This window comes from Geospiza fortis, unplaced genomic scaffold, assembly GCF_000277835.1.
Source record: "Geospiza fortis unplaced genomic scaffold, GeoFor_1.0 scaffold1250, whole genome shotgun sequence".
Classification (NCBI taxonomy): domain Eukaryota; kingdom Metazoa; phylum Chordata; class Aves; order Passeriformes; family Thraupidae; genus Geospiza; species Geospiza fortis.
The window spans coordinates 28,459-36,032 of NW_005054705.1; the positions used below are offsets into that span (position 1 = coordinate 28,459).

Consider the following 7,574-nt stretch of genomic DNA (forward strand, 5'->3'; position numbering starts at 1 on the left):
TTTTAAAACAATTAATTAAATTTTAATATACTGTGACCATTTAAGTGGCCAGAGCATAGCAAAGCAATTAAGTTATTTTTTCCTGCTACATGTGGCCACTTAGTAATTTAATTTTTTGCTATTTGTGGCCTCCTAATGATTTAATTTTGTGCTCCATCATGGCTATTTTGAAAAAGGAATTAAATGGCCACAATGTAGGAAAAATAGGAATTAAGTGGCCAGAAGTAGAGAAAAGTTTAATTAATTTAATATCTGTGTTGTGGCCACTGAATATTTATATTTTTTGCTACATTTTGGCCATTTCAATTTTGTTTCCTCTACTTTGACCACTTAATTTTTGGTATATTCTGACCACTGGATTTTTTTCATTCCATTGCGGCAGCTTCGTTTTTTTGCCACGGTAACTCAGCCAAAAGAAAAAAAATAGAAAAAGGTAAAAGAAAACCCCAAAAAATTCAATCCGAAATTTTCCACCACGGATTTTATTTTTACAAGTTTTTTTTTTTAGTCAACTTTTCAAAGCCCTCCTGGCTTCGGGGTGGGATTTGGGATCCGCAATGGGATTTGGGATTGGCGTTGGAATTTGGGATCGGCGTTGGAATTTGGGATCGGCGTTGGAATTCGGGATTCACAGTCGGATTTGGGATCCGCAATGGAATTTGGGATTGGCATTGGAATTTGGGATCTGTGATGGAATTTGGGACCGGTGATGGGGATTTGGGATCGGTGGTGGAATTTGGGATCCGCCATGGGATTTGCGATGGGATTTGGGGTCGGCGATGGGATTTGGGATCCGCCATGGGATTTGCGATGGGATTTGGGATCCACGATCTGATTTGCGATGGGCTTTGGGATTGGTGGTGGAATTTGGGATCCGCCATGGGATTTGCGATGGGATTTGGGATCCGCGATCTGATTTGCGATGGGATTTGGGGTCGGCGATGGGATTTGGGATCTGCCATGGGATTTGGGATCGCGGGTGGGGGGGGGAATCCCGGTGCTGCTGTTCCCTCTCGCCACCACCAGGTGGCAGCATTGAACTGCCCGAGCTCCAGCGCCGCCCGAACTGGGATGAACTGGGAGGAACTGGGAGCGCCGGGATCTGTGCTGAGGGTGCCGCGGGCACGGGGAGGGGACAATAAATGGGGTGACACTGGGGTATTTTAGGGGACACCCCGCGCCGTGCCCTGCTGTGATCCCAAATCCGTCCCAGGATGCGGCGCCGTCTCGTAGCGTTCCCAAATCCCGGTGGAATCCTCGCTGGCACCCCAAAAACCGCCCTACCCCAATAATTTCTGTCATCCCCATGGCCAGCTCCAGCCCTGGGAGCTGCTCAGGGAGAAATCAGCTCTGCTGGCGTTACCTCGGATTGTGAACAATTCGTTTTTCCGGCTCTTCCCCCCCGCCCCGTCTGGGAAGTCTCTTCCCCCTGCGGATCACATGGTTGGAAGGAGAACTTTTCCCTAAAGATGTCTGATTCTCCAAAAGAAAAAAAAAAAAATTCCTCCTTCCTGGCAGTGGCTGCTGCACGCAGACCCATCCCCGGCTTTCCAGGAGTTTGAAGTTTCCTAGGGATGGATGTGGGCAGTTGTTTTTCCTTTAATTTTAGTCCTGGAAAGCAAAGCAGGGCCGGGAGAAGGGAGGGGACTCTCCGGGGATGGAACGCTTCTGCCGGCGGCTGTGGGAAGGATTTTGGGGAGCAGAGCCAGACCCTGCCAGGCTGTGCCAGTGGGATGCGGGCTGTGCATCCCAGAATCCACAGAAAGCAGGGAAGGCTGAGCCGGGAGCTTGGGGGTGGCACCTGTTTATTTTGGGCTGGAATTCCAGCTGTGCCTCGGGGGTGGCAGGGCCCCAGGCAGCCCCTGGCACGGGCGGCGGCTCCCGCTGGCACCGGGAACGGCTCCGCTGAGGATTTGGCACCGTTTCCTTCCGAGACATCTCGGCACATCTTGAGCTGAGGCGGCATCTGAGGACACGGGGCCCCGCTGCCTCCCGGGCTTTGGGGTGGGTTTCTCCTCTGGCCTTCCCCAAAAATGCCTTCCCAGCCCTGCCCAGCTGGGAATGATCCAGCTGCAGTGTCCACAGTTCATTCTACATGGCCTTAAACCCCCCGGCTCTCCTCAGTTTTGAGCTTTTTTTAATAGAAATATACAAATTCCTTACTCCTGAACCTCTAAGGATGCTTTGGGATAATCTTTTTCCCTCCTAAGCTCACCCTAAATTGAGTGGGAACAAGAGCTGTGGCATGAGAGTTGTTTTTACGCTTTATGTGGGTATTTCTAAACCCAGGAAATTTAATTATTCCTAATTTATTCCCAAATGAGAGTGGGAAAATTTGGCAAAGCGAGGAGATCTCCATCGCCCTGTGGTGCTCCAGTGGGATGCTCCAGCTCAGTGATCCTGGATGGGTGGGGAGGGCTGGCTGAAGGGCTGGAGATGCTTTTCCCATCCAAATCCGTGGCAGAAAATCTCGGGGTTTGAGGATGCAAACTTGTGTAGGAAGTGTCGGCTCTCTGTGGAACACTTTGTCTCTTCAAGAAAAACAACCACCAAAAAAGCCAAATGCGGAGTGTTTGTTTTTCTCTCTAGAAATATTTATCAGTTTTCTGAAAGGGGGTGGGGGGGAATGGGAGGTTTCCCGTTCTCATCCCAGATATTTGGGATGGGTTTGGGGTCACCTTTGTGCCCAAGGTCTGTCCCTGCAGCTCCTCAGGGAAGGGAACATCAATGGTTTGGGGTGAGGAGCTGGAAGTGGGGTGGCATCTTGCAAAGCTGAGCTCTGACGGCAGCAAAATCTGGCCTGGGGGACTTCAATGCATCACTTTAGGGTGGATTTGAATATTTTGTCATGCTTAAACACTGAGCTGTCAAACCCAGCTTTATCAAACATCAATTTACTGCCCAAAAAAGAAACCATTTTGGGGGAATTTCTAGTGCCATGAGGGTACCTGTTGTGTGTGGGGGCATCTCAGTGAGCAATAGGCTCAGGGAAGGGAGTCAGGGATGCACTGCCTGGGGCAGGAGAGTGATTCTGGATGGATGGATACCCTGGAAAACTTGAACTGCCCTGTCCTGGTGGGCAAAGGTCTGGGAATGTCTCTCAGGAGATCAGCCCTGGGATGTTCAAGATGTTCAGTCCATGGAAAATGCAGCCTTGGGGTGTTCAGGATGTTCAATCCATGGGAGAGATCAGCCCTGGGATGTTCAGGATGTTCAGTCCATGGGAGATCAGTCCTGGAATGTTCAGGATGCTGAATCTATAGGAGATCAGTCCTGGGATGTTCAATCCATGGGAGAGATCAGCCCTGGGATGTTCAGGATGTTCAGTCCATGGGAGATCAGTCCTGGAATGTTCAGGATGCTGAATCTATAGGAGATCAGTCCTGGGATGTTCAATCCATGGGAGAGATCAGCCCTGGGATGTTCAGGATGTTCAGTCCATGGGAGATCAGTCCTGGAATGTTCAGGATGCTGAATCTATAGGAGATCAGTCCTGGGATGTTCAATCCATGGGAGAGATCAGCCCTGGGATGTTCAGGATGTTCAGTCCATGGGAGATCAGTCCTGGAATGTTCAGGATGCTGAATCTATAGGAGATCAGTCCTGGGATGTTCAATCCATGGGAGAGATCAGCCCTGGGATGTTCAGGATGTTCAGTCCATGGGAGATCAGTCCTGGAATGTTCAGGATGCTGAATCTATAGGAGATCAGTCCTGGGATGTTCAATCCATGGGAGAGATCAGCCCTGGGATGTTCAGGATGTTCAGTCCATGGGAGATCAGTCCTGGAATGTTCAGGATGCTGAATCTATAGGAGATCAGTCCTGGGATGTTCAATCCATGGGAGAGATCAGCCCTGGGATGTTCAGGATGTTCAGTCCATGGGAGATCAGTCCTGGAATGTTCAGGATGCTGAATCTATAGGAGATCAGTCCTGGGATGTTCAATCCATGGGAGAGATCAGCCCTGGGATGTTCAGGATGTTCAGTCCATGGGAGATCAGTCCTGGAATGTTCAGGATGCTGAATCTATAGGAGATCAGTCCTGGGATGTTCAATCCATGGGAGAGATCAGCCCTGGGATGTTCAGGATGTTCAATCCATGGGAGAGATCAGCCCTGGGATGTTCAGGATGCTGAATCCATGGGAGATGCAACCCTGGGATGTTCAAGATGTTTGATCCATGGAAGATCAGCTCTGAGATGTTCAGAATGTTTGATCCATGGGAGATCAGCCCTGAAATGTTCAGGATGTTCAGTCCATGGGAGATCAGTCCTGGAATGTTCAGGATGCTGAATCTATGGGAGATCAGTCCTGGGATGATCAATCCTGGGGTGTTCAGGATGCTCAATCCAGGAAATCAGCTCTGGGATGTTTGGGATGCATCATCCATGGGAGATCAGCCCTGGGATGCACAATCCATGGAAGATCAGCTCTGAGATGTTCAGAATGTTTGATCCATGGAAAATCAGCTCTGAGATGTTCAGGATGTTTGATCCATGGGAGATCAGCCCTGGGATGCACAATCCATGGGAGATCAGCTCTGAGATGTTCAGAATGTTTGATCCATGGGAGATCAGCCCTGAAATGTTCAGGATGTTCAGTCCATGGGAGATCAGCCCTGGAATGTTCAGGATGCTGAATCCATGGGAGATCAATCCTGGGATGTTCAATCCATGGGAGATCAGCCCTGGGATGTCCAATCCGTGGAAGGTCAGCTCTGAGATGTTCAGAACGTTTGATCCATGGGAGATCAGCCCTGGGATGCACAATCCATGGAAGATCAGCTCTGAGATGTTCAGAATGTTTGATCCATGGAAAATCAGCTCTGAGATGTTCAGGATGTTTGATCCATGGGAGATCAGCTCTGAGATGTTCAGGATGTTTGATCCATGGGAGATCAGCCCTGGAATGCTCAATCCTCACTGCAAAACTCTCCTGGGCACATCCCAATCCCCCTTTGGGTCCCACTGCACAGACCTGACCTCCAAACCCCAAACACCCAGGTACCCAGAGCACCTTCCCAAAATCCCCAACCCGGGAGCTGCTGGGGCCCTTTCCCAGCCCGGGGAAGCAGGAGAACATCTGGAGGGACGGGAAACGCGTCCTCCTTGTCCTGCCTCGATATTGCTTCGCTCAAGCAAAAATAAATTGGAAAAGAAAATTGGCCCTTGCACCAATTTGGGGCAGTTTCTCGATTGTGCAGCGTGGCAAAGCCCCCGACGGTGATGGATCGCTGCATTAACCCAAAGCTGCGTCCCCTGATTCCCTTTTATTACCACTCGTGGTGGCAGACAGAAAAACAGATTACACTGGAGATCAAATCGATAGGAACTTTATTTACTGGCCTTTTAAAAACATATTTCTGGGCTTTATAAAAACATACGGCAGATGCCAGGGATGGGCCTTGTCTCCTTGTTAAAAAGCAATTTACCTGGGCTGGAGCTGCTACCTTTTACCTGCTCCTCCAGATTTGTTTTCATCCCAAGGTTTGACAACTTCCTTAGAGGCTTCTTTGGGCCGTGCCATCACTTTTTTAGGATACAGGAAGGAATTGGATTTTTTTTTTTCACAACAAAATCTAGAAATAAAGTGTTTTTCTCAGGGTTTCTACCCCAAACTCAACTTCTTAAAACTTGTTTTTGCAAGCAGCCAATTTGCACATCCCTTGAGCTCAGCTCCTTCCTGCTGCTCCTCAGCTCTCTGGGATAAAGGCATTTCCAAGCTGGGATGAAATAGGGATGGGGAAAAGCCCCCCGAGGTGTGTGACCCATGGGATGGGACCCTCAGGGCTGGCTTTGAGCTTTTTGTGCCTAAACCTGTGGCCAGCACGCAGGGGTGGGGCTGTGGGGCTGGAGAGGTCCTGGGAATGGGAGCCCAGGGAGGGAAGAGCAGGAGGAGCAGTTTCTCCCAAGAACCCACAGAAAATCCACTCTGGTTCTTTTCCCCGATTCTCCCCCTCTTGTGAAGCACTTGGTGGCCTGGCTGGGGACAGGCCTGGCTTGGGACAAGCCTGATTCATAACGAGTTTTGTGTCCCCATTATTTGGGCGCTCATTTGTGTGAAGAAATTCATTTCTTTTAACAAAGGCAAGGGCAGCTTTGTTCCATCTCCTCCCGGGATGTGCTGCAGGGGTGGCAGGAGGGGACGTGCAGCTGGCTGGGGAGGGACCTTTTTGTGGCGCTCAGGTTCCATCCGCGCCTTGCTGGAGAAGATGGTTGGAAGCAGAAGATTTCTGACAGTTTGTGTATCCCTGCTGGCTCATGGAGCCGTCTGGAGCTGAGGAGCCACCAGCGTGGTTTTCTCCCTCTCTCAATCCTGCCTGGGCTCCTCAGAAACAATGGCCCAGCATTCCTCCCCGCTGCTGTCAGCCGAGAGCCCCGGGATTAGCCCAAGCCCCCGGTGATGAGCCCCTCCCTGCTGCCTTGGGTTCCCATGCCCTGGGATCGCTGGTGGCATTCCGGCACCCCCGACTTCGCAGGGGGAGTGGTGTGAGGGATCTGAGCTTCCACAGGGCCTCTCTGAGGGCTTTGGAGCGGGATGGCAAAGCCAAAATGAATGTGTGTGCTGAGGGCTCTGCGTGCTGCCTCAGCCCTGTCCTCTGCTGCCCCCCGGCCACCGCTTCCATGGGGGATTTATCGGGATGGGACCCCAACGAGCCAAGCACTGCTCAAGTTTGGGGAGCAGGAGGGTTTTGTTTTCCCCTTGATGGGAACGGCTGGAGTGGTTCACCAACATCACAGGGGTGTTGTCCTGCGTGTGCTGAGGGCTTTGTGTGCTGCCTCAGCCCTGTCCTCTGCTGACCCCCGGCCACCGCTTCCATGGGGGATTTATTGGGATGTGACCCCAACGAGCCAAGCACTGCTCAAGTTTGGGGAGCAGGAGGGTTTTGTTTTCCCCTTGATGGGAACGGCTGGAGTGGTTCACCAACATCACAGGGGTGTTGTCCCCCACCAGGCCCTGGTGCCACCGGAGGGGACCGGGGGGCAGCTGGTGCCACACGCCAGGAGAGCCTGGTTCCATGAGCAATCCTGGCAGGAATGTCGCTTCACATCCATCTCCTGACCTCCCCATTTACTCTGGACCTTTAACCACCCCGGACAAACATTGTTCCCCCGAAGGGAGAGGCCGGGAAGCACCTCCAGGTCATCCCCGTGCCTCGGCATCCCCCGCTCGCTCCTCGTTTTCAGCAGCAAAAAAATTGTTTGAAGGCGCCGCTGGTTTTTCCCTTTGATCCCTGTAAACACTATACAGTAATCAAAGTTTAAGCTGCTTTGGGTGAAATAATTGCTTAACAATCATATAAGACAAAGTGATTCAACAAATGACAATTAGGACTTGTGATCTACAGAACAGATGCATTCAGTGTAGCATATTATAATGTGCTAATAGGAGATTGACAGCACAATAATAGGAGAGAACAGCCACTCAGCCTATAATTCCCAACCAAATGTGAGGCTGTCCACAGAGCTCAAATCCGAACAGGCTGTAAAATTAGAGGTAAGAAGGCACAAGTTTCACAAAGACTCATTAGCAGGTTGGCTGTGAATTTCCAAGGAAGGAGGGAAAATTCCTG

General features: G+C 50.9%; 1 protein-coding gene across 1 annotated transcript in view; it reads left to right on the forward strand.

Moving 5' to 3' along the window:
- Nucleotides 1-7,574, forward strand: part of PEBP4 (phosphatidylethanolamine binding protein 4) — a gene marked incomplete at its 5' end in the record, with an annotated part of 82,838 nt that overhangs the window by 5,067 nt on the left and 70,197 nt on the right. The gene's annotated exons all lie outside the window — the stretch shown is intronic.